A 27,569-nucleotide genomic window follows, 5' to 3' on the forward strand; every position below is an offset into this window, starting at 1 on the left:
ATACTATATTTTCACACTTTACCTTGTAACTAGCTCTGATCATTCTCTGTCATTTATATGTAGGATGGATTATTTTTTCCAGTAAAGCCTTCTTTACTCCAACTATAACTAAAGAACTTCCACAAAGATTTCATGTATAATTTTTATCAGGACTTTTTCAGTTCCTGCTGACTTGGTGTCAGGGGATGTGACCTAATGTGCAGATGAGCTCCTGTTGGGCTTTCTCTGCAAAAAAAAGCCCCGAGTGAAAATGGTGGTATCAGGAGGTGTAGCCTAATATGCAAATGAGTTCCTGCTGGGCTTTTTCTACAAAAAAGTCCTGATTTTTATGCTTGCATACTGTGGACAAATTGTTATGTGAAGAAATTATCTTACAGTTGACTTTAGAAATGCTTTCATTTTAAATTGCTGTGAGTGTGTTAATTATGTGATTTTATAACTGAATGTGCATTTTTCTATTAGTGCCTAGCCATAAATATTGAAATGCATTCTAAGCACCTTTTCTGTTCTTAATTCTTAATGGATCATATTTTGTTAGCAGAGGAGTTACATGCTATGTATTGTAAAGTAAAAGAAATGAGCCTACCTACATCAGAAAGCTAGATCTTATTTAATGAATACAGTTTCAATGCTTGCAGACACAAAGTTGCATTGCTAAAAGTCAGCACAGATGTAATTTTAATAGCACATTATCTATCAATGTTTTAAACTGGACTGGCTTGATCAGTTTTGATGGTCTTACATCCAGAGGCTATTTGGTAAATCCAACAGATCTCAGAGACTTCACACTTTTATACAAATAAATAGAACATATGCAACGTGACCCGAGACCACCAGCACTAATTATTTTTGTTCAAAGATGAATCTTTAGTAGAAATATGGTAGGAAAACGTCTGGCAGGAAAAGGTTCTACACTTGGTTTCTTATAATTGTTAGTCATGATAGGTAGATGGATCCTTCATGGTCAGAATCAGTACACTTCTGAATATCAAACACTGACAACAAACAATAGAAGATAATTACTGGTTTGTATGTTTCCCAGAGTTTTCTGACTCAAGTGGATCTTTGGTCCTATCCAGTACGGTATTTCTAATAACCTTGTCTTTATTACATTCACTGCTTATTTTCAGGTTATGATACTTCAGGTCAGTTTGCAATTGGACTTTCTCACTGGAAGAATCCATACTCTCAAGCTGGCCACCATCTCCCTTTCTGTTTCTATGAAGATGCTGGCTCCTGCCCAGCTTCACTCTCTATTACCCCAGTGTCTTCTTACAACAGCAGCTGCAGCAGCCAGGATACTCTTAATCAAGACCCCACAGGTAAAGGATTTTGTTGGGGGAGGGGACTTGTTTTTAGAGCTCTGAGATCAGGGTTTGAAGTGGGGAAAAAAATAGATGATCAGTGGAACATATGATCCTTCACTGAGCAGGGGGTTGGACTAGATGGCCTGTATGGCCCCTTCTGATCTGTGATTCTATGCCTTACAATTAATCGGGCTATTGACTTACCAAGGGTGGTATTTTCTACTCTGGCTGACAATAGCTTTTCAGGATCTCCAGCAGAGATCTTTCACATTGCCTGCAACATGATTATTTTAGCTGGAAATGCTGGGCATTAAACCTAAAACTGATTTCTCACTAGTGTTGCTCTGCTCCCAGGCTTCTGTTTTCCCTGGTGCTAGTGATCAATTTACCACCAGTTGCTCCCTGGGTGCATTTTGATGCAGGGTTCCTTCCAGTTCCCTGCATTGTTTTGTGATGCTGTCTTTTAAGGATTACGAAGCCACACAGAGAATTGGAAGGAGCCACGTGTCAAAATGCACCTGCAGAGCAACTGGTGAGAAATTGATCACTTGTGCGAGGATAAAACAAAAGCCTAGGGGCGGAGCAACACTAGTGAGAAATTGGTCTGAGACTTTCTGCACTACCCCAGAGCCACAGCACAGCATAAAAAATTCTGTACCCATTTAGTTTATAAGTACTAAATGTACATGGATACATTTGTTTGACCACGGGGCTGTAGACATTTTGGTTAGTTATGGGTCCCCCCGATCACCAGGAGGGGATGGAAACCCCTTACAAATATGGCAGCCACACTGAGTGGGTCTGAATTCAACCCTGGTTGTATGCTACAGAACTGTATTGTTACAAGGATATACATCTTACTGGGTGAATATTTTAGCATTTATTTGAGTTACTATATGGGTTCCTGAGATATACTCCCAGCGCTGTTTGTTTGTTTATTTCAGAGACCAAGTCAAAAAACCTGTAATGGCTTAACAATATTTACTTATTTATATTATTTGTATTTAACCCAACTTCTGTCTGAACTGGATTCCAGGTGGGTTATAACAGTGATAACAAACAAAGTTGGCCATTCCATCAAACACAATTAAGTGTCAGTGTTAAAAGTCCTCATGAACAACAGCACTTTGCACAATGTGCAGAATCTCAATATTGTGGAAGCCTTCTGATCAAATTCAGGAAGGCCATTCCATAAAATCAGAAGCAGTCACAGGAAAAGCCCCAAATCTAGCAATGGCTTGCCTAGCAACTACACGACAAACCAGTAGGTGTTGGTCAGAGAAGCAGAGCTACAGCACGGATTGATAATGGGAAAGGCAACCCTGTGGGTTTCTAGGCCCTGAAAGGCTTTAAAGGTCACAACCAGGAGCTTGAGCTGAATGCAGAAACAAACCAGGAACCACATCAGTGTAGAAGCAGAAGAGTTGGTTTTTATATTCTGCTTTTTTCTGCACCAAAGAGCCAGTTTGGTGTAGTGGTTAGAAGCATGGACTCTTGTCGGGGAGAACGGGGTTTGATTCCCCACTCCTCCACTTAAAGCTGCTGGAATGGCCTTGAGTCAGCCATAGCTTGTAGGAGCTGTCCTTGAAAGACAACTTCTGTGAGAGCCCTCTCAGCCCCACCTACCTCACAAGCTGTTTGTTGTGGGGGTGGAAGACAAAGGAAATTGTGAGCTGCTCTGAGAGACTGATTCAGAGTGGAGGGCAGAATTTAAATCCAATGTCTTCTTCTACTACTGTTACTCTAAGGAGTCGCAAAGCAGCTTACAATCACCTTCCCTTCCTCTCCCCACAACAGACACCCTGTGAGGTAGATGGGGCTGAGAGAGCTCTGATGGGTAGATGGGGCTGAGAGAGCTGACCCAAGGTCACCTAGCTGGCTTTATGTGTAGGAGTGGGGAATGAAAAATCATTTCTCCAGATTAGAGTCCACTACACCACTCTGGCTCCCAGAAAATGTAATACTTACCAAATCGCCAGCACCAGCTAGTAGTCAGCATTTTGTACCAGTTTAAGAACCTTCCAGAGCAACCAATGTAGAGTGTTCTGCTATCATCTAGACTCATCTAGAATCCTAGATGATTGCGAGGTAGGTGGGGCTCAGACTAATTTATATTTATTTACTTAATTTATATCCTGCCGTTCTTCCCAATGGGGACACAGAGCAGGTTACTGCCTTCTCTCCTCCATTTTATCCTCACAACAACCCTGTGAGGTAGGTTAGGCTGAGACCCTGTGACTTGTATCCAAGGTCACCAAACAAGCTTCCATGGCAGAAGTGAGAATTTGAACCTGGGTTTCGCAAATCCTAGTCTGACACATTAGCTGCTGTATCACACTGGCTCTCCATTACTCTCTGTTACACATTGTGACATGGACATAACTGGTTTGTATAACTTCTTCAAACAAACCATTTCTATTTATGGAGTGTCACTCAATAAATTAGCTGTTCTGAAAATAAAAAAGATTATCTTCAGATGTCATTAAATGTATGCATGAGGATATGCATTAAGGTAAAAGGAAGAGGAGAATTCTCACTCTGAGCATCATAATTTTCTAGGAAGGAGGCAGAAAATAAAATCTGGGCTTCATTCCAGGTGAGGGTGGTAGTATTTTCTGCTTCAGAGGTAATAAGCAAGGCTCAGAACTTTGGAAGTGATGTGGTGTACCCTGTTCCCCCACATTGCAGCTGATAAGCTTTCAAGTGATGAGGATGGTTGAGTTGTGTCTGGATTTGGGTGGTTCTTGCTCCAAACACTGCAAGTATTTATATTTCCTCAAAAACTTAAATTAACAGTGGGTTTTAGAACACATAATAGAACAGTTGACCTAGCCAGTCATATATTAATAGCAAGGAATCTACATGAAAGTATACGGCATACTAAGATGGTTTTAGGGGAAAAGCTGTGGCATAGCATCTGCTTGGCATGCAGAAGGTACCAGGTTCTGTCCCTGGCACTTTCAGTTAAAAGTACCAGGCAGTTGGAACTGCCTGTGACACTGGAAACCCACTGCCAATCTGCATAGATAATACTGACTTTAATGGAATCAGTGGTCTGATTCATTCATGGCATGTAAAAATAATTAAATCATCTAGAATCTGAGATACAATCTGAAAATGCAGCCATTATTTTTTTCCCTATAAAATGGCTGGCTTGCAGTGCAACTTGGACAGGTTTACTCAGAAGTAAGTCTGACACTACTTTGGGAGGTTTACATTTTAGTGCATGAGTTTTATTTACAATAGAGACCAGCTGTTCTCCAGATGTTAATCTGTGGGCTTCCCTTGTCCCTTTGCATACTTGCATGGTGGCAGGATTTCCAGCACTAGCCAGATACAGGCAGCTGTGTTACAGAATGCATTTGGGTTTACTAGCCATTAATGAGAAGAAGTCATACATAATATTATCTGTCAGCTGCTTTTGAGTATGACTGATATTCTCATTTTAGTAACTTCCCTGTTAAAAAGCATCAAAATAAATCTACCTACTCAGGGCCTTATTCACAAGCCTTAGCACTCCATTAGACAACCTTACATTCCTATATTATACAAACATCCTTTTCTTCACTCCCTTCAGTCTCCTTGTATTTGGCCACGACTCCAAGATTCCCTTGCTTTCCCCTCCATTCACATACTTTTCTGCTGTTTCAAAGAACCAAAACCAGAGGCAGGCATGTACTGTGCCATGTTAAACCTCAGGAATACTGCCAGGGAAAAAGGGCAGAGGACTCTTCATGCAGGTTTCAATATAAATATGGCTTTAGTGTTCAGAGAAGCACTCTAGAAGATGGCTGGATTTTGCAGACAGTTCTTTGATATTATTTGGGAATTTTGCAATAAATTCTGACTGGGTGCTTTAATAATGGTGATGCCAGGAAAAATAAGCTGTCGGCAGAAGAAAGTACAGTGAAACCTGATATTGTGTGCAAAATTGCAGCTCCAATCAATTACCTTCCAAATGAGTGCATTCTGATAGTTTTATCTAAAATGTTTTCATCTAATTTTAGAATTTGTATCACATGTCACTTTTCTTCAATAAGGGGGTAGATCATTTTCATAGAAGCAACTAAATTTCTGCCTCAGGTGGTCCTTTACAATCAGAAGTGGGTTTACTTTGAAAGGGCAGAATCTGTTCAACCTCCATCACTGCATTTTATGCACTCCAGGCCAGTGAATACAGGCTTGCAGGAATACCGAATTGACTAGGAAATCAATAAGCAAGTAGGACAAATAAGTATTTTATCAATTCTGAAACATGTCCTGGTTTTTACCAGCCCAGCTAATTTTACTCCAGAATGCTGAAAAGTTTGTCTATTAGTGTAAAGTTGCTCAGATCATGCAAAACAATGCACCAAACACATAAAATACACCATCAGTTGCAGAATGCTGGACAGGAACCATTTTCAACTTGCATGGAGTCACTTAACACACAACACACATCATTGTCATTTTGCATACATGCATGAGGAAGGCACAGGGAGAATGTGAGTTTTCTGGGCACACCTATGATAGTTTCATAATAAGTGCACATAAACTATTTTGTGCATCCCTATAAAGAAAATGTAATGTGAAACAGTCTTTAGAGCTGATTCCAAACTTTCAGGAGAAAAAAAGCAAATGAACCCTCCTGGGCCTGCACCCCCATCAGGCTTTAGGTGAAAGACTGTGTGAATGGATGATTGGATTTCCTAAATTTATGCAGGAACTTCACTACATCAAATGCAGGTAGGAGGAGCTTTTGAATACTTTTCCACTTTGGTAGTTTTCTACACATGGAAAGGACATAGATCCTACCTCTTCCCTATCACTATGCTTAATATACCTACTATTCTACAAAATGAAAGCTGGTAATGTTTGCCAAAGACAGCACTGAGCCAGGCAAATGTCAGATGTGGTAAAGGCACACTCTCATGTCTATTATAAGAAAGTATCTAAGACCATATATCTCTATACTTTTATCTCTCTCTCGGCTTGGTTTCGCGAACGAAGATTTAAGAAGGGTGCAATAGTCCACGTCTGCTGCAGGCTCGCTGGTGGCTGACAAGACCAATGTGGGACAGGCAGGTCCGGCCACAGCGGCTGCAGGGAAAAGTCTGATTTAGGGTTGGTGCTGTAGCAGTGCGATTCTTCCTCAATCTCCTTTTGTCCTCAAGACCAGCTATGCGTGCGTTCTCAAAGGAAGAGACAGCCTGGTGGATGGTGTGCCTCCATGCTTTGCGATCTGAGGCTAGGTCAGACCACTGGTGATGGTTGATGTGACAGGTGCTAAGGGATTTCTTCAAGGAGTCCTTGTACCTCTTCTTTGGTGCCCCTCTATTTCGATGGCCGGTGGAGAGTTCGCCATACAGGGCAATCTTGGGAAGGCGGTGGTTTTCCATCCTAGAAATATGCCCTGCCCAACACAGCTGCGTCTTCAACAGCAGTGCCTCGATGCTGGTAACCTCCGCCCGCTTGAGGACTTCAGTGTTGGTCACAAAGTCACTCCAGTGGATGTTGAGGATGGTGCGAAGGCAGCGCTGATGAAAGCGCTCAAGGAGTCGCAGGTGATGACGGTATAAAACCCACGATTCGGAGCCGTAGATGAGGGTTGTCATCACAACCGCTTTGTAAACATTGATCTTTGTGCCTTTTTTCAGATGCTTGTTGCTCCACACTCTTTTGTGCAGTCGGCCAAATGCACGGTTTGCCTTTGCCAGCCTGTTGTCAATCTCCTTGTCGATCTTGGCATCTGAGGAGATGATGCACCCCAGGTAGCTGAACTGCTGGACTGTCTTCAGAACTGATTCACCCACAGTGATGCAGGGAGGGTTATAATCTTCCTGGGGTGCAGGCTGGTGGAGAACTTCTGTCTTCTTCAGACTAACTTCTAGGCCGAATAGCTTGGCAGCCTCTGCAAAGCAGGACGTCATATGCTGCAGAGCTGATACCGAGTGGGAGACGAGTGCAGCATCATCAGCAAACAGTAGCTCTCGGATGAGTTTTTCCATTGTCTTGGAGTGGGCCTTTAGTCGCCTCAGGTTGAACAGGCTGCCATCGGTGCGATAGCGGATGTAGACACCATCGTCATCATCTAGATCTACTGCGGCTCTTTGAAGCATCATGCTAAAGAAGATCGTAAAGAGAGTTGGCGCGAGAACGCAGCCTTGCTTTACACCTGTGCCTATTGGGAAGGGCTCCGAGAGGTCGTTGCAGTGTCTGACTTGGCCTCGCTGGTCTTCGTGTAGCTGGATGATCATGCTGAGGAACCTTGGGGGACATCCTAAACGTTCCAAGATTTGCCACAGGCCTTTCCTGCTAACGGTATCGAAAGCTTTGGTAAGGTCGACAAAAGTCACATACAGAGCCTTGTTCTGTTCCCTGCATTTCTCTTGGAGCTGCCTGAGAACAAATACCATGTCGGTGGTGCTCCTGTTAGCTCTGAAGCTGCACTGGCTCTCTGGGAGGAGTTCTTCTGCAATGGTGGGCACCAGTCTGTTCAGGAGTATTCTGGCAAGGATTTTGCCTGCGATGGAGAGCAGGGTTATCCCCCGGTAGTTGGAGCAGTCTGACTTTTCCCCTTTGTTCTTGTATAGGGTGATGATGATTGCATCGCGAAAGTCCTGTGGTAATTTGCCTTGTTCCCAGCAGGTGACAAGTACTTTGTGAAGTGAGCTATGTAGTACTGTGCCCCCATGCTTCCAGATCTCTGGTGGAATTCCATCAACTCCTGCTGCCTTGCCACTTTTCAGTTGCTTGATGGCTTTAACAGTCTCTTCTAGGGTGGGGATCTCATCCAACTCTGTTTTCACCGGTTGAAGTGGGGTGAGGTGGATTGCTGAATCTTGAACTACGCGGTTGGCACTGAAGAGAACCTGAAAATACTCTGACCACCGGTTCAGTATGGATGCCTTGTCTGTGAGGAGCACTTGACCGTCTGCACTATGCAAGGGACTCTGAGCCTGATATGATGGGCCATATACTGCCTTCAGGGCTTCGTAGAACCCTCTTAAATCACCAGTGTCTGCACACAGCTGGGTTCTCTCTGCAAGCTTGTTCCACCACTTGTTCTGAATGTCTCGAAGCTTGCGCTGGAGGTTGCTACATGCAGCGCGAAAGGTTGCTTTTTTCCCAGGACAGGAGGGCTGAGCAAGATGTGCTTGGTAGGCAGATCTCTTTTTTGCCAGTAATTCTTGGATCTCTTGATTGTTCTCATCAAACCAGTCCTTGTTCTTCCTTGTGGAGAACCCGACGACTTCTTCAGAGATCTGCAGGACGGTAGTTTTTAGGTGTTCCCAGAGTGCTTCTGGAGAAGGGTCTGTGGGGCAACTGGGGTCCTCAATTCTTGACTGGAGTTTTGCCTGGAAGGCAGCTTTAACTTCGGCTGACTGGAGGCTGCCAACCTGAAACTTCCTCCGAGGGATACCTCCTCTCCTGGGTGTGGGTTTAAAGTGAAGACAGAGATTGCAGCATACAAGACGATGATCCGTATGACATTCTGCGCTGGGCATTACTCGGGTGTGTAAGACATCTCGAAGGTCTCTCTGGCGCACCAGAATGTAGTCGATAAGGTGCCAATGCTTGGACCGTGGGTGCATCCAGGTTGTCTTCAGACTGTTCTTCTGCTGGAAGATAGTGTTGGTGATGGTGAGCTGGTGCTCCATGCAGAATTCTAGCAGGAGGCGCCCGTTGTCATTGCAGTTGCCAATGCCATGTTTGCCAAGTACTCCTTTCCAGGCTTCCAAGTCTTTACCTACTCTGGCATTGAAGTCGCCAGGATACTTTTATCTAGAGCTCATATAAATGTGAGTTGGTCCAGGGAACAGATTGTTACATGCAGAGGAACGTAGAGAGAGAGATGTTATGTCTCCATAGAAATGAGGGCATGCAGCAGACATGGGAGTTTCAGACCCATAAGGTACTGCTAGTTTGGTTCAATAGTCTAGAAAGAACCTCTTTGAGAAATACTGCACAGGATTCACAAGCCCTGACTGTTTATAGGATATTAGAAAACAAAGCATGCATTACATGATGTAGATGATTGATATTAAAGGTCCTCCCTGGTGTCTTTCCCACAAATCAAACAATGGACAAGGCAATGGAACTCCCATGCCACAACTTTCCATCCCACATGCACTTTGGCCTAGACTGGCCTCTGTTAGGAGGTAAACTACATATCCTGTTTTTCACTATTAGGTGCAATGCTGTCCCATTTTCAAATTTTCTGTAGCAAAGATATTAATGGCTACATGTGTACTAAATTTCAGTTTCATGAGCTGAGTGCAAGTAACTCACCTGTTGAAGATTATGTTGAGCCCTCCATTTTAATCACTGTGGTATCTTGACCTAAATATATTAGATCTCAGCATTCTGTCTTGTTAGGGAGTATGTAATATTGAGATCCCCATGACTAGGGATGCCATTAATTTTGTGATGAATGTCTTCAACTGCTGGACATACTATGTCTGGTTTTCCTGAACACAGGTGAGCCTATTATCCATCTGTTCATCTCTGGACAAACAACTTGAATAGCTGCTGAACAGAAACTGCCTCTGAAACTACTGCCTCTTGAATCCCCACCTTGCAAAGCCCTAGTGAGAGGTTTGGAGGTGGAGATTCTAATCTGAATCTCAGCTAAATATTTTCTGTTCTCCACCCCACCATCTCTCTATTTCAGCATGGCTAGGATAAGCTTGGAGTTGGGAGAGTTGCCAACTGTAGCTTGGGAAATAACTGAAGATTTGGTATCGTGGTAACCCCTGAAGAGAGTGGGGTTTGGAGAGGGGAGGGATTTCAATGGGCTATAATGCCATAGAGTCCACCTTCCAAAGTAGCCATGTTCTCCAGATGAACTGATCTCTATTGCTTGGAGATAAGTGGTAATCCAAGTAGATCTTTAGCTACCACCTGGAGGTTGGCAACCCTAAGAACAAGAGCAATCAGCTTCTTTTCCTCTCAGCTCCACTCTATTGTTACTCAAATCAGTCCCCCCACACACATGAAAACCCCAAAACATGTCCCAGGATAGCAAGGAATAGTTTTATGATGGCACAATAAATCTTCCAGGGTAGGGACAGGGAGAATGAAGGTGGACAGATACTTAATCAGAGAATATAACTTAATTGGCTTAAACCAAGATACAGAATACAAAGAGAAGGCGTAAGACAGTAGCACAAAATAATGAGACTAAACTATTCATTGGCTGCAATACAACATCAATTTACATGTGGCAGTTCAATCAAAATATTTACTTTGAACAATCCTAGTATTCAGTTGTATTGCTTTAAGTTAACTACCTAATTAGAGTTATTTTTAGTCCACCTTGTGTTCCTTCCACTTGGCTAGTTGAGACCACCCCAACCCAAAGATAAGAGCTTTTGGAATGAAAATGGAAGGAGTTTGTTTCCAGGTTAGGATGCTATGGGAAGGATTGGCTGGCAGTAAGGGAGAAGCAAATAGGCAGAAAAAAATGGAGGGTGAATTCCAAGGAGAGAAGGAATAAAATCATACTCCACCTGTCTTGACAAAGAGGTTTTGTGATTTCATGCTCCTGGTGCTGGAGGAAATCGTTATTGACAGCCCGGAGAGATGAGGAACACTGTAGGTTTATGAGAAGCCATGATTAATGTGTTTCTGGTATATATAGGAAAGTCAAGCCACTCCCTACTAAGAAAACGTCTTATCAGTTTTGCTTTGATGGAGAGATCCTTTTTAGATATGGAAATAGATGCATTTCTCCACAAGTTCCTTCCTCCCTGCACTCATGATCTTAAACCCTGTATCCATGATCTTAAAGTAAGCCATGTCTCAAAGGGAGGTAGCAAGCCATGCAACACTGACAGCTCAAGTTGCAGAGCAAAAGAGCACATCAGTCTTGTTCTCTGCACCCCAAGCACTTTCAAGTGCCCTCCCCCACCTCCCACCTGTTATCTTGGACTGCAAAGAACAGGAGCAAATTGCTCCTGTTCTCTGCCACCAATTCTGTCTGTTTTGGGTGGAGATGAAAGAAAGAATATTTTTCTCTCTCTGCCCCAAACTGACAAAATGTGCTGACAGGTAAGGCTATAGGAGAACAAAGGTGATCTGCTTCTGCTGCCTGCAGCCCAGGCTGACAGATTTGGGGAGGGTGAAATTATTTGCTCCCCCCCACACACACCCCGTGAATAGAAGCAGATAGCTCCTTTTCTCCTGCAGCCCAACCTGTCAGTGTAGGGATAGGGGGATCTGGCCCTGTTCTCAGGTCTAGCTCTCAGTTGGCGGGGGTGGGGAGTGCTTCTCTGCCTATCTCCAGTCTGGCCACTTGGGCTGCAGAGGATAGGAGCAAATTGCCCCTGTTTTCTTCAGCTCAAGCTGTCAATTTCAGGTGGAAAAGGAAAGAAACCTCACCAGACTCCTACAGTTTTAGCTGCAGCTCCAGCCAAAAGTTTGGTGTGTGGAAAAGAGAAGGGTAATCACCTAGGCTTCTGGTTACTCCCCCTGCCTTCAAAAAATTACTGCAACTTAGCAAGACTTTCTAGACTGGGGAAATCAGAAGAAACCCTACTTGCATTTGACCTCTTCTGTCAGATGAGAAACAGCTCCTGATCCCCCTCTCCAAAAGAGCCTTGCTGGATATACAGGATGTAAATGGCAATATTTCAAATTCAGGCTTATTGTACAAAGGCTGCTCCTTTGATTCTTCCCCTCCTTTGAATTAAGATAATGTTGCCATGTGCAATAGTTCTCTTAGTGCCTCCTATAAATACTCAACTGACATTTCTCTTTGGCAAGAGTCCTTTTGCTAGATATCAAATGCAGATACCCACTCACCAAATCTTATCTGAAGTCAGATACCACTGTCAGACATGGATAGAAATCTATGATGACCAACATGATGAATTATGCTCTTAAAAGGAACATCAACTGTTTCAGGGCCAGAACTCCTGTGTTGACTTATTGGATGCAGAGATTACTAAGAAGGCACAGTTTCAAGACACCAAAGTTGAGGGGAACATTGTATAATAAAAATTTTGATTCCATTATCTTATAAAAATATACAGATACAAGCATGGATGTTGTGAGCATTTTTATATCTAACGGGAAAGATGTCTCCCAGCTTATTGTTATGTTTCTTGCATTCATTATGGTAATTTCTAACCTCATGTCTGCTGAATATTAAGGACTACAGTTCAGCAGGCCGTCACTGGAAGACGCATAAGGTTCTTGTCCAGTTTCATGCATGACACATGCTATGTACTCAGTTATCTTGAGTGAATTAGGTTTCCAGAGAGGTTTCTCTGGATGCCCTCGAGCTTTTGTTTACACATGAAAGACATCTGTTTCCTGCAGTTTCTGGGTGGTCAACAGACCTAGAGACATTCAGATTTGCCTTGAGACATGTCATCCCAAATAGCAGCATGCCAGGATCCCTTATCAGAGAAGATACAATTCTTGAATTATATTCTACTTCATTGGTATTGCTAAAATTCTGCTCTGCCCATGAATCATGGCATGAGCAGTTGGGTTGGGCTTGAAAATATTTTACACACTCACAAAGTTTTAGCCAAGGGGAAAACTTCAGCTTGTTTTCAAGAGGAGACTTCAGGGCCTCTCTAGAACCACCCCCCAGAACTTAACTTTCCTTCTACTTCAAAATAGCATCATCCTGGACTCATTGAATTCTCTTGACGTTTCTAACCCTCTTTTAAATAAGATAATTTTTCTACTCGACAAGCCCAACACAGAGTATATTGTAGGGTCTCCATGATTGTTCAGTTGTGCTTAGCTGCTGCACTGTAAGCTGCTGCCTAATGAGCCATCATTAGTACCAAGAGACTGTAAATGAATATGTATTTTCATGTTTTGAAGTTGTTACTTCCAGACAGGGCCAGATTAACAATTAGGCCAAGTAGGCACTGGCCTATGGGCCCCCACGCCTTTAGAGACTCCGGGCCAGCTCCCCCCCATTCCCCCCCCCCCGCTTGTAGCCCTCCAAGCCTGCACATGCAGCCAGCAACTGAGCCACTCTTTACTCAACTTGCATGGTGTGGCTGGTGGTGGTGTCATCGCCAAGTCTGCCCCTCTCTGCCTCTCCCCCGAGGCTTTGTCAGAGGGGCTTTTGAGAAGGTGCCTGCAGGCTGCAGTGGGGGCTGTGGGTGGTGGGACAGGTGCTCCGACTCTGAGATAATTTGCAAGGAGGCCCCTTAGATTTCAACTGCCTAGGGACATCCATAGGGTTTAATCTGGCACTACTTCCAGATATATGAGAAATTTTAGCTACATCTACCATTTTTCAGTGATTGTTTTCAATATAATAGCTGTCCTATGCACTAGATTTTTGAGACTTTCCATATTTTTTCACAGCTATCAGATTAGCATACTCTACAGTTTTTTTCTTTTTATTTTAAATGTCTGAGTCAATAATTTCACTAGACTAATCAGCCATATCTGCAGTTCCATCAGAGGCTTTTGTTCTCCATCAGCGAAAAGTCCAACTAATAGAGGAAATTCTTATTGTTTGAGACCTAAAGTGGCTCTCGTCTCGCAGATCTGCAGGGCTTTTTTTATAAACCCAGATCCAGCTGGCTTGGCATCAAGGGGTGTGGCCTAATATGCAAATGACTTCCTGCTGGGCCTTTTCTACAAAAAAGTCCTGTGAAACGATGGTGACACCAGGGGTGTGGTCTAATATGCAAATCAGTTCATGCTGGCTTTTTCTCCAAAAAAAGCTCTGCAATCTGTCAAGAGTAATAGAACCAACTGGAAAAACTCAGGTTTCAAAGTGGGAAGCAGTTAGTGTGCGGTTAAGCAAGACTTGCTGGGTGGTTTCAAAAAGATGTTCCCTTCTTGTACCTTGTTAAGGTCAGAGTTGACAGACCACATCCAACAACCCCAATTAAAAAAATCTCTCTCTAATAGTCTAATCTCTACAAGTGCTTTGTTTGAATGAAAAAGATACTAATTTTTAGTGTTGGTACATGTGGCTTGAAGAATGGGGCAGAAACCCAAACAACCCAAACAAAGCAACTCTTTTTTTAAAAAAGTATCCTCAGAGGGCCCTGACTACATGGGATGGCATCCTCATGTTTTAATTTAAAGTGATTTTTAAAAAAATGTTGTGAGGACTCAGTGTCTATTGGCCCTGCAGCATGGCAGGTTAAGGCACTCTTGTTTTCTCATAATGCCTTTTCAAATGTAGAATTGGCTGCACCCCTCTCCCCATTTGGTTCACAGCCTCTCCAAGTAGGGTTGCCAGCTCCAGGCTGTGATATTCCTGAAGATATGAGGGTGGGGTTCAGATAGAGGAAGCACATCAGTGGAGTATAATGCCACAGAGTCTACTCTCCAAGGCAGCCATTTTTTCCAGGGGAATTGACCTCTGTAGTCTGAAAATCAGTTGTAATTCCAGAAGATCTGCAGGCCCCACTTAGAGATTGGGGACAGAGTTCCCTCTAAACTATGCATGTGAGCAGCTGCTCATTAACACAGGAAGCCCTGCTCAAAAGCAATCTGGAGCCATGCAGAGTCTTGCAGTGCTCATTGTTCAGGGCCAAGATTACAGCAGTTATATTCTGCTCAGGATGTGAACCAGTCCTGGAAGTTAGAGCAATTCCTCAGTGGAACAGACTTTCTTGGGAGGTGGTGGGCTCTCCTTCTTTGAAAGTTTTCAAACAGAAGCTAGATGGCCATCTGACAACAATGCTGGTTCTGTGAACTCAGACAGATCATGAGAGGGAAGGCAGAAAGGGTTGTATCAGTGCTTTGTTCTCGTTGCCTTTTCTTACGCACCCAGGAAAATGCTGTTCGCCACTTGGCGGTGGGAAGCAATTGTCTCCTGGCCATTTTGGCCAGGGATCCTGGAGGGTTTTCACCATCTTCTGGGCATGGAGCAGGGGTCAGTGGCAGTGTGTGTGCGTGCAGGGAGGTATTTGTGAATTTCCTGCATTGTGCAGGGGGTTGGATGAGATGACCCTGGAGTCCCTTCCAATTCTATGATTTTATGCTGTGCTCAGCAGGAGGGGGGGGGGTATTGGTTGGCAACTCTCTCATCCAGAGGTATGTGGGTAGTGATCAAAGAAAGGTGTAACTCTGCTTAGGATTGCACTGTGAAATACCTTCAATATTTCAGCAAATTTTGGTGCAATGAAATGTAGAATCCTTCCCAGTAAGAGTATCTCAGTTGTAGCATCTCCCATTTGTCTCTCTAGGCCTGACACAATTGAAAAGGCTGACATTTGCTTTTAATTAATATTTTATGCAGCCATATAATGAATGCCTTGAGTTTTCAAAGAAACAGGATCTATGGTATAAAACATTTTACTGGAAATGCTGACTCTCCTCGCTCAGTCAGGACTTTTGCATTTGCATTAGTTGTTGTGTTGAAACAGAAACAGCTTTCCTTTGCAGTTGCTCAGCTTTGGCACAACCAGTATTTTGGCATATGTTTACTCTCCTTATAAAACATTAAGCTTTCACTTGATTTTAAAAGTTCAATAATCGGAATAAAACGGGGGAAAGCCATTAACATGAGTTATTAGACTTCCCTAGCTAATTTTTCTTTAATAGTGTTTACATTGCTTTATGAACGGAACTAAAACTTACTTGCTTTAGATTCCATTATTTACTTGGGTTATAGCCACACCAGTTCCTTTCTATGCAGTTTGTCACTGGAAATACTGTGAGGAATTTATGCAGCCTGTTTTTTGTTCCGTCTCTGATCACTGATGAAGCTAAAACAAATATCGGGGGAAGAATTTCAAGCAAATGTCTTTATAATTTTAATTTATGGGCGTTTTCGCACTGACCTTAATCGGCAGCGACGTCTCTCTTCACCGTGCAGGATCTGCGCGGATTTCGCACCAATTGCTGCGGAGCACCCGGAAGAGCTACAAAGTCCCGCGGCTTTTGCGGCGCAAATGGAAACTGGTTTTTGGCGGTTTCCATTTGCGCCGCAAAAGCCGCGGGACTTTGCGGCTCTTCCGGGTGCTCCGCAGCAATTGGTGAGAAATCCACGCAGATCCTGCGCGGTGAAGAGGGACGTCACTGCCAATTAAGGTCAGTGCGAAAACGCCCTATATCTTCCTAATTTGATTTTGTGATCTCTGCTCATGACCTGAATTCAATCCAGCAGAAGCTGGGTTCAGGTAGCCGGCTCAAGGTTGACTCAGCCTTCCATCCTTCTGAGTTCGGTAAAATGAGTACCCAGCTTGCTGGGAGAAAAGTGTAGATGACTGGGAAAGGCAATGGCAAACCACCCCGTAAAAAGTCTGCTGTGAAAACATCATGAGTCAGAAACGACTGGTGCTTGCACAGGGGACTACCTTTACCTTTTTAATTTGATTTAACGATACAAAAGTACAGGACAGTTGCATCAGTTGGTCAGTGGCTTGTGTTACACCAGGGCTTTTTTTGAGCAGGAACACATTTCCAGCTGGCTTGGAATCAGGGGATGTGGCCTAATATGCAAATGAATTCCTGCTGGACTTTTTTCTACAAAAAAGCTCTATGTGAAACAATGGTGATATCATGGGGTGTGGCCTAAGATGCAAATGAGTTCCTGCTGGGTTTTTTCTACCAAAAAAAGCCCTGTGTAACACACACAGTTTATCTTAGTGAAAGCAGCTACTACTGTGACCCAGACATGGGGTCACACAGAGTGGAAGAAAGGGGGGTATTGGTTGTTCTTGGAAGAAGGGCAGCTAGGAGATATTTAGAATGGGAGGGGGAGGAATGAAACCTTGATTTGCAACAAAGAAAAGAAATATATCTGGGAAAATGAAAAGAAGAACTAAACTAATGAAACTGATCTGGGATAACTTAATTTACTTATTAATATGGAAATTCAGTTGTTTCTGTGGTAAATTTGCATACCAGGTACTTTTTGCTCTTAGGAAGGAAATAATAAATGATAATTAATTTCCTTTTGGGAAAATCATGCACCAAACTGCCAGTGACAATGCTATTTGATTACTCAGACCCTTGGTCCATCAAAGTCAGTACAGTATTTTGAGTAGGGGTGGAAGAAAGGACAGAAGCATCCTAAAATACAGCAAATCAATCTACAGTATAACAGACCAACCTTTAGACTCACTAATCAAAGCTATTGCAACTATTTTAAATCTTTGCTAAATTCTTGATGATGAAAAAAATACTTTAATGCATAGCTTTACCAAAAACATGGTTATTAGGGAAAGGTAGGATATAGTCAGTATAGTCTTCTCAACTGCTCTCCGTGTCCTTGCAGAGGACTTTCACATAAGAACATAAGAGAAGCCATGTTGGATCAGGCCAATGGCCATCCACTCTGTGTCACACAGTGGCCAACCCCCCCCCCCCCCCACGTGCTATCTAGAGGTCCACCAGTGGGGCTATAAGCCCTTCCACTGTCCCCTTCCAAGCACCAGAATACAGAGCATCACTACCCCAGACAGAGATCCAACTATAAGCTGTGGCTAATAGCCACTGATGGACTTCTGCTCCATATGCTTATCCATTCCCCTCTTGAAGCTGTCTATGCTTGTAGCCGCTGCCACCTCCCGTGGCAGTGAATTCCACAGGTTAATCACCCTTTGTGTGAAGAAGTACTTCCTTTTATCAGTTCTAACCTGACTGCTCAGCAATTTCATTGAATGCCCATGAGTTCTTGTATTGTGAAAAAGGGAGAAAAGTACTTCTTTCTCTACCTTCTCTATCCCATGCATAATCTTGTAAACCTCTATCATGTCACTCTGCAGTTGACATTTCTCCAAGCTAAAGAGCCCCAAGCGTTTTAATCTTTCTTCATAGGGAAAGTGTTCCAACCCTTTAATCATTCTAGTTGCCCTTTTCTGCATTTTTCCAACGCTATATCTTTTTTTAGGTGTGGTGACCAGAACTGTACACAGTATTCCAAATGAGACTGCACCATCATTTTATTCAGGGGCATTATGATGCTGGTTGATTTGTTTTCAATTCCCCTTTAACTGGAGATGCATCACCTTTAACTGGAGATGCTGGGAGTTGAACAAGAGACCTTCTGCATGCCACCTTCCGCAAGTCCAGCAGATGCTCTACAACTGAGCCACGGCCCCTCCAAAGTATAAGAGCAATCAATTTGTGATTTTTTTTTCTCAAGAAAAGTACATCTAAGATAGGTAATGACCTCTGAGATCCAGGCCAAATGTTTACTCAACATATAGTTTGATAAAGTATGCTTGTTAAGTGAAAATATCTACTTAATAGGAATTATTATCACTGTGGCCCCTCAACTCTACTTCCCACCCAGACATGCCAAAGGCACAGTACTTAGGAACTGGCTAATAATACCACCTTGTGGCAGGCCCTCAATTTGTGTGGCATATTACTTTCTGCTCTTTGCATGCTGTAAATTCAACAAACTGATCAAACTATTCAGGGCAGATTGGATTTTTAAAATCAGTACAGCAAGTTAGCTTATGAATTTCAGATCTCCTTCTGTAGGTCTATGATAATCTTATTTGAAGACAGGCAAGCAGAATGAGAGGAACATTTTGTGTAAAAGGAAAATTCTTGTCAAGGTGAAAATTCTTGTCAAGGTTTTTGATAAATATGTTTTAAATGTTAAAAAGCAACTCTAGTTGATGGGTCTTTGGCAACTATAGCATACTATGGGAAGTTGTTGACTAGCCACCACGTTTCTGGCAAGTGTGTGACGTGTTTAAGAAACTTTCTATGTCATGCAGCAATAGCACCATCATTGAATTGGCTACTTCTTTAAAACACACTTGGCATTTATGGTATTATGCAGATCTGTGGTTACAAACAATAAACCACTCTTAGATGGTTATCTGAAACAGCTGAATGCTTACTAGTATTTCAGCTACAATTATTCATGCAATCTATTTGATCGCTAACAGTTTGCTACATGCAAGGCTTTCCAATGTAGGAAAAAAAACCCTCTAAATAGCATGTGGATCAGAATAGCTGGCTCAGAAGAAATAACACAATCCAGTTCACGGGGGGTGGGGGTGGGGTTGCCACCAAGTTACATTTGACTTGTGGCGACCCCATAAGGCTTTCAAGGCAGGAGGCATTCAGAGGTGATTTGCCATTCCCTGGCTCTGCGTTATGACCCTGGCCTGCCTTGGTGGGTCTCCCATCAAAATACTGACCAGGGATAACCCTGTTTAGCTTCCAAGATCTAACATGATCAAGCTGTACTGGGCCATCCAGGTCAGTTCAGTTCACAACTAACTTTCAAGGCATGTCTGCCCGTTACCTTATTCACACAGAAGTCTGTTTCCATATTTGGCTGTGATTCCCATACAGTTTCCCATGGGGATTCCATGCTAGCAACAGAAGCTTCTGTATTAGAACAGGAAGACTCTATAAATTCAGAAGATCCAGGCTATGAAAATAAAATATACTGGGGAAATGCTAAATTCTAGAGCTGGGTATGTAGAGTGCCTCATCGAAGCACATAGAATCATAGAAACATAGAGTTGGAAGGACCTCCAGGATCATCTAGTCCAACCCCCTGCACAATGCAGGAAACTCACAAATACCTCCCCCTAAAATCACAGGATCTTCATTGCTGTCAGATGGCCATCTAGCCTCTGTTTAAAAACCTCCAAGGAAGGAGAGCCCAACACCTCTCAAGGAAGCCTGTTCCACCATGCAAGTGATCTATTCATAGGGATAGTGTAACAGGAAGTGAAGAGTACAGCTACTCAACAACAAGAGTGTATCAAGAGGCCATTTGTGAGATCAGAATTTACTTTATTTCTGAATAAAACAAAACTTTTTAATTTGCCTGGTTTGTAATTATGCTTTTTGTTCATTGACTCCCATGGGACTAACTAGTTTTCATTCAAAATGTCTGGGATGGGGGTAGGGTTGCCAATTCCCAGGTGGGAGCAGGGGATCCCCTGGTTTGGAGGCCCTCCCCCCGCTTCAGGGTCATCAGAAAGCGGGGGGAGGGGAGGGAAATGTCTGCTGGGAACTCTGTTATTCCCTATAGAGATTTATTCCCATAGAAAATCATGGAGAATTGATCCGCGGGTATCTGGAGCTCTGTCTGGGGGGGGGCTGTTTTTCGGGGTAGAGGCACCAAATTTTCAGTATAACATCTAGTGCCTCTCCCCAAGATACTCCCCAAGTTTCAAAAAGATTGGACCAGGGGGTCCAATTCTATGAGCCCCAAAAGAAGGTGCCCCTATCCTTCATGATTTCCTATGGAAGGAAGGAAATGAAAAGGTGTGCTGTCCCTTGAAATGTGATGGCCAGAACTCCCTTTGGAGTTCAATTATGCTTGTCACAGCCTTGATCTTGGCTCCACCCCTAATGTCTCCTGGCTCCACCCCCAAAGTTTCCTGGCTCCACCCCCGAAGTCCCCAGATATTTCTTGACTTGGACTTGGCAACCCTGGATGGGGGGAGGCATGCCGTGTGAATTTTGACATTCATGTAGGGCCCTGAAGATAATCACTAATGAGACATTTATTTACAAATTTAACATTTTTCTTCCTCTGACAAGTTAATGAGCCTGAAGCTATCTAGAAATGAGACTTTGAAGGGTTTTTTTATATACATTGTTAAAATACTAGGCTTGTTAAAAGACATTATGGTGTTCTTTTTGTAAAACCAGGTATTAGCTTGCATATTATTTTGACTGAAGAAAAAAAACCTGTTGTATAAAATATTCTATACACTAAGAACATAAGAACATAAGAGAAGCCATGTTGGATCAGGCCAACGGCCCATCCAGTCCAACACTCTGTGTCACACAGTGGCAAAAATTTTTTATATATACACACACACTGTGGCTAATAGCCACTGATGGACCTGTGCTCCATATTTTTATCTAAACCCCTCTGGAAGGTGGCTATACTTGTGGCCGCCACCACCTCCAGTGGCAGTGAATTCCACATGTTAATCACCCTTTGGGTGAAGAAGTACTTCCTTTTATCCGTTTTAACCTGTCTGCTCAGCAATTTCATCGAATGCCCACGAGTTCTTGTATTGTGAGAAAGGGAGAAAAGTACCTCTTTCTCTACTTTCTCCAACCCATGCATTATCTTGTAAACCTCTATCATGTCACCCAGCAGTCGACGTTTCTCTATAGTATAAACAATTTTTTATTAGTAACATATGGTAGTAGAACTATATCTACAACTTATAAAAAGCTTAAGATAGAAAAAAAACCACCATTCTACCCCATATCTTACTTTCCTCCCACCCCTCCCCCCATTACTTGACCCCCGCCAGTGTTATTTTTTTTTTGAAAAAACAGATATTAAAGGTACCCTTAACTATCAAGAAAAAACAAAAATTAATAAAGAAAAAGATCCCCCCTTCAAAAGTTATATTCTTATCTTAAAAATCTTAATCATCAAAAATTGTCCAATGTCCTTTTATTTTCCACTCTTTCTCTACATATCTTCTGAATTTCTTCCACTCCCGATTAAAAAGTTCTAAATCGCAGTCTCTTAGTTTTCTTGTTAATTTGTCCATTTCACTCCATGACATAACTTTTATAGTCCAATCCCATTTTTCTGGTATTTTTTCTTGCTTCCACAACTGCGCATACAATGTCCTAGCAGCTGAGAGCAAGTACCATATTAAAGTTCTATCTTCTTTTGGAAATTTTTCCATTTGTAATCCCAGCAGAAAAGTCTCTGCTTCTTTGTTAAATTCATATCCAACCCCGCAGTCGACGTTTCTCCAAGCTAAAGAGTCCCAAGCGTTTCAACCTTTCTTCATAGGGAAAGTGCTGCAGCCCTTTAATCATTCTATTTGCCCTTCTCTGGACTTTCTCCAATGCTATAATATCCTTTTTGAGCTGCGGCGACCAGAACTGCACACAGTATTCCAAATGAGACCGCACCATCGATTTATACAGGGGCATTATGATACAGGCTGATTTGTTTCCAATTCCCTTCCTAATAATTCCCAGCATGGCGTTGGCCTTTTTTATTGCAAACGCACACTGTCTTGACATTTTCAGTGAGTTATCTACCACGACCCCAAGATCTCTCTCTTGGTCAGTCTTTGCCAGTTCACACCCCATCAACTTGTATTTGTAGCTGGGATTCTTGGCCCCAATGTGCATTACTTTGCACTTGGCCACATTGAACCGCATCTGCCACGTTGACGCCCACTCACCCAGCCTCAACAGATCCCTTTGGAGTTCCTCACAATCCTCTCTGGTTCTCACCATCCTGAACAATTTAGTGTCATCCGCAAACTTGGCCACTTCACTGCTCACTCCCAACTCTAAATCATTTATGAACACGTTAAAGAGCATGGGACCCAGTACCGAGCCCTGCGGCACCCCACTGCTTACCGTCCTCCACTGCAAAGACTGCCCAACTATACTCACTCTCTGCTTCCTATTACTCAGCCAGTTTTTGATCCACAAGAGGACCTGTCCTTTTACTCCATGACTCTCAAGCTTTCTAAGGAGCCTTTGATGAGGAACTTTATCAAAAGCTTTCTGGAAGTCAAGGTAAACAACATCTATCGGGTCTCCTTTGTCCACATGTTTGTTCACCCCCTCAAAGAAATGTAACAGGTTAGTGAGGCAAGATCTTCCCTTACAGAACCCATGCTGAGTCTTCCTCAATAACCCGTGTTCATCAATGTGCCTACTCATTCTGTCCTTGATAATGGTTTCTACCAACTTTCCAGGTATCAAAGTCAGACTGACTGGCCTGTAATTTCCCGGATCTCCTCTGAAACCCTTTTTAAAGATGGGGGTGACATTTGCTACCTTCCAGTCCTCAGGAACGGAGGCAGATTTCAATGAAAGATTATAGATTTTTGTTAGAAGATCCACAAGTTCAACTTTGAGTTCTTTCAGTTTCTTTTAGTTCTTTCAGAACTAAACCTATGGTCCCTGTAATGCTATTGATAGCTCCAGATGTAGTTACCAGAGTTTTTAGTATGTGTGGTTTTGGACTCCCTGAATCAATATGCATTCGCTTGACTTGTAAAAAAGCAAGAAATCCCTTTTCAGAATTGACTGGTGCTGTGCCCTAAACATACCAAACAGCTTCATTGACTATAAATATACTTTTAAAATCACCCTAACTTTTTGATACTGTATCACTTTTCTGTGTCATTTGGTTAATCCTTATTGAAGTTATTTCATGGATTGTGTTCTTGGTTTTGGATTTCACAGTTATCACTGTCTAGATCTGACAAATCCACTAGAGGGCACTTTTGGGCATATCAACACTACTGCCTATATTGGAACAATGCTCCATGAATAAAATTAGAACTCTGAAAACTAGTAGTACCCCAAATTTCTAATCCATAGATCTGTCTAAACAACACAAAGGCTTTCACAGCCGGAATCCATTGATTGTTGTAGATTTTTCAGGCTGTGTGGCCGTGGTCTCGGCATTGTGAGACCTGACGTTTTGCCAGCAACTGTGGGCATCCTCAGAAAACTGGAGTTCTTTCTGAGTCAAATTGAGAAGTTGGTAGGCAGTAATTTATATCTACTCAAGCAGATGGGGTAGGGCATTATCTTGTGGGAGCTTCCTGGGCTGTGACATACTAATGCTTACCTGAGGGGGTTCTTTTGTACATGGATTGGTTATTGAAATTCTTATCTGTAGAGCTGTTGTAAGCTGTAGGGCATTTTGTGTTTTTCAGGACTGAAAGCCATGCCCTATTCATTTTTAAATTTTCTACCTTCCTGTTGAAATTGTGTTTATGTTTATGGATTTCAATGGTTTCTCTGTGTAATCTAACATGGTAATTTGATGTGTTGTCCAGCATTACAGTGTCTTGAAATAATTTGACCCAGAGAGAACTCCAGTTTTCTGGGTTACACCTCTGAAGATGCCAGTAGCAGTTGCTGGTGAAACGTCAGGTCTCACAATGCCAAGACCACAGCCACACAGCCTGGAAAATCTACAACGACCCACACAAAGTTATTCAGCATTAAGTGCTATTTCCCCACTCTGCTTTTAAAGATCTACTATGGTGATTGATGATGATGATTCACACATGCATTTTTCTAGCACACCAGAGAGTGCTGGGAAACTTTTGCATGTTAATAATAATAATAATAATAATAATACATTTTATTTATATCCCGCCCTCCCCGCTGAAGCAGGCTCAAGGCGGCTCACAACATAATTTCTAGTTTACAGTAAAACATCAGCACAATTTGATAAATAATTCATTAAATAAAAAACATCATATTTAAAACCATCATTTACAATTTAAAATTAACATTTTTGGTGCTACATCTCAGATGTTTTCCTCAGTGTGTTGGTGGCTGGATATGTCTATATTTAACATTAGGTCTATATTTAAGCGAAGGCCATTTTAAAAAGAATAGTCTTGCAGGCCCTACGGAATTGATCAAGACTCTACAGGGCCCCCACTTCATTTGGAAGTTGATTCCACCAGTGCGGAGCTACAGTCGAAAAGGCCCATTCTTGTGTGCTCTTCAATTTGGCCTCCTTCGGCCCAGGGATTGTCAACCAGTTCTTTCCCCCTGATCTCAGTACTCTCTGGACTCATATGGGGAGAGACGGTCCCTAAGGTAGGCAGGCCCTCGGCCATATAGGGCTTTAAAGGTAATGACGGCGCTTTGTAACGAACCCGGTATACAACTGGCAGCCAGTGCAGTTCGCGCAGCCCTGGCTGTATATGCTCCCACTTCGGGAGCCCTAATAGCAGCCTAGCCACCGCATTCTGCACCAGCTGCAGCTTCCGGGTTTGGCACAAAGGCAGCCCCATGTAGAGGGCATTACAGTAATCCAGTCTTGAGGTGACCATTGCATGGATCACTGTTGCTAAGTCATGTTCAGTGCAGTTTTTTGGATACTAATGCTGCTTCCCTTGGGAAGTGAATTTTTACCCTTGAACAGTCCCTCTGAAAATAGATCAGGCTGAAAGATAATGATTTCTCCAAGGCTGTACAAATGTGGCTATGCTGGAACTGGATCTCTTATAGTCCAATTCTAAGAATACTTCCCAAGGGATACGTCCAATTGAATAGATTTGAGTAGGATTCTGGGTAGACCTGTTTAGGATTTCACTGTAAGATAGAGTTGCCAAACTCCAGGTGGAGCCTGGAATTCTCAGGCATTCCAGCTGTTCTCCATACACTAGAGATGAGTTTCTCTGGAGAAAATAGTAGCTGCAGAGGGCAAACTCTATGACATCACTTCCCAAATGAGTTTCCATCCTCGCCAAGCACTAGTAAAAAATCTGCCAGAATTTCCTAATCCAGAGTTGGCAACTTTACTTTAGGCTGGATCTTTAAAAATACTTTTCTACAGTTAAGACCCACTGATTAAAATGGAACTTACTTCCTAGTAGACCTACTTAGGATTAGAATCATAGAGTTGGAAGGGACCTCAGGGTCATCTAGTCCAATCCCCTGCACAATGCAGGAAAGACACAAATACCTCCCCCTAAATTCACAGGATCTGCTTTGCTGTCTGATGGCCATTAGCCTCTGTTTAAAAACTTCCAAGGAAGGAGAGCCCACCACCTCCTGAGGAAGGCTGTTTCACTGAGGAACCTCTCTAACTGTCAGGAAGTTCTTCCTAATGCTGAGCCGGAAACTCATTTGATTTAATTCCGATCTGTTGGTTCTGGTCCTACCTTCTGGGGCCACAGAAAATAATTCTGCACCATCATCTATATGACAGCCCTTCAAGTTCTTGAAGATGGTGATCATAGCACATCTCAGCTGCTTCCTCTCCAGGCTAAACATGCCCAGCTCTTTCTTCATAGGACTTGATCTCCAGGCCCCTCACCATCTTTGTTGCCCTCCTCTGGACCCGTTCCAGCTTGTCTATATCCTTCTTAAAATGTGGTGCCCAAAACTGAACACAGTATTCCAAGTGAGGTCTTACCTGAGCTGATTGCTTCCTTAGTTTTCAGTACAACTTTTCTTGCTGGTCAACAGTAACTTTTTGCTCGTGTCAGAAATCTGGCCTGATCCAACATGGCTTCTCTTATGTTCTTATGTTCTTAAAATGGAAGTGTGCCTTTCTGAGTATGCCCCATGATGCCTTTGCTTGACAAACTAGTCTCATATTGAAAACTGGGTAGGTTTTGTGTGAGTGTTTAATAACCCATAGGACAGATGGGGTAGTTTTTATGTATATTCTATGAGCCTACATGCTACTAGATCTGACTGCTTCATTCCATACATGCTTCTTACTTCTGTGTTTCCTGGACAGCTATTTAGTTTTTTAAATGGAAGACCCAAGTAATTCTTTGTTTTTCCTAACTATTGCAAAAAAAAATTGGCAGTAATACCCATGGGACTGTTCTGCTCATTTCAATGTACAGTTGTATTAGATGCTCCAATTTCAGCTGTTCCCCTTTCTAGGCTATCTTGCTTTCATTTTGTTGCCTTGACTTGACTAGAGGGAGCAGCAGAGGGCAAAGAGCTAAAGAAATGCAGGATGCTGTCTCAGATCTCAAGCCTAGCTAGCTTAATTAGTTCCACAAACAAGTGGCATGCCTTTTGTAATCTGTTCACCAGATAATCATCTGACTCTACTAAATACAGAATAATATTTAGCTGAGATACAAATGCAGCCTCACAGCCTAACACAGAGTAAAAGCAAATGCCTAGTACCCCAAAGTGTACCCTAAATAATCAAGATATTCTTTATTGCCTTGAAGGCTGGAATTTGGTACATGTAAACCAAGTCGCCTTATTATTGGACAAGTCTGAAAATGGAGCACTCTTCAAGAACTGATTACTGGATTCTGTTATCTTTTCACAGATTTGAATTGGCTTTGGATAGGATTTCTAGTAGTCAAAAATCTTTACATACACTTAAACAACCTAAGATGAATTTATGCACATGAATGCATATATGACATATAAACGAAACATGCTCTAAATGCACATTTACATTCTTGATTGTGACTGAAGATCCTTTCAAAGGCTTATTCAAGTGTACACGAGGGCAACACATTTTTCTCTGTTTAATACAACTGATAAAGAGTAGATTTAAAAGATGTTGCATACATGAAATATTTATTTATTTAATTTGATATATATATATATATATATATATATATATATATATATATATATATATATATATATATATATATATATATATATATATATATATATATATATATATATATATATATATATATATATATATATATATATCCCACCCTCCCCCACAAGAGGGCTCAGGGCAGGTCACAAAAAGTCAGTTGAACATATAGAATGATTTCTCCAAGGATGTACAAATGAGGCTATGCTGGAACTGGATCTCTTATAGTGCAATTCTAAGAATACTTCCCAAGGGATGTCCAATTGAATAGACATTAAAAACAAATAACAACC

The 27,569-nt window shown here is 42.4% G+C and overlaps 1 protein-coding gene across 1 annotated transcript in view; it reads left to right on the forward strand.

The window, feature by feature from the left end:
- Positions 1-1,240: 1,240 nt before the first annotated feature.
- Positions 1,241-27,569, forward strand: part of ANO4 (anoctamin 4) — a 288,919-nt gene continuing 262,590 nt past the window's right edge. Inside the window, exon 1 of the mRNA XM_060245247.1 lies at positions 1,241-1,322. The gene's annotated coding sequence lies outside the window, so the exon portion shown is untranslated. The remainder of the gene's footprint in view (positions 1,323-27,569) is intronic.

This window comes from Heteronotia binoei, chromosome 8 (assembly GCF_032191835.1).
Source record: "Heteronotia binoei isolate CCM8104 ecotype False Entrance Well chromosome 8, APGP_CSIRO_Hbin_v1, whole genome shotgun sequence".
NCBI classification, from domain to species: Eukaryota; Metazoa; Chordata; class Lepidosauria; order Squamata; family Gekkonidae; genus Heteronotia; species Heteronotia binoei.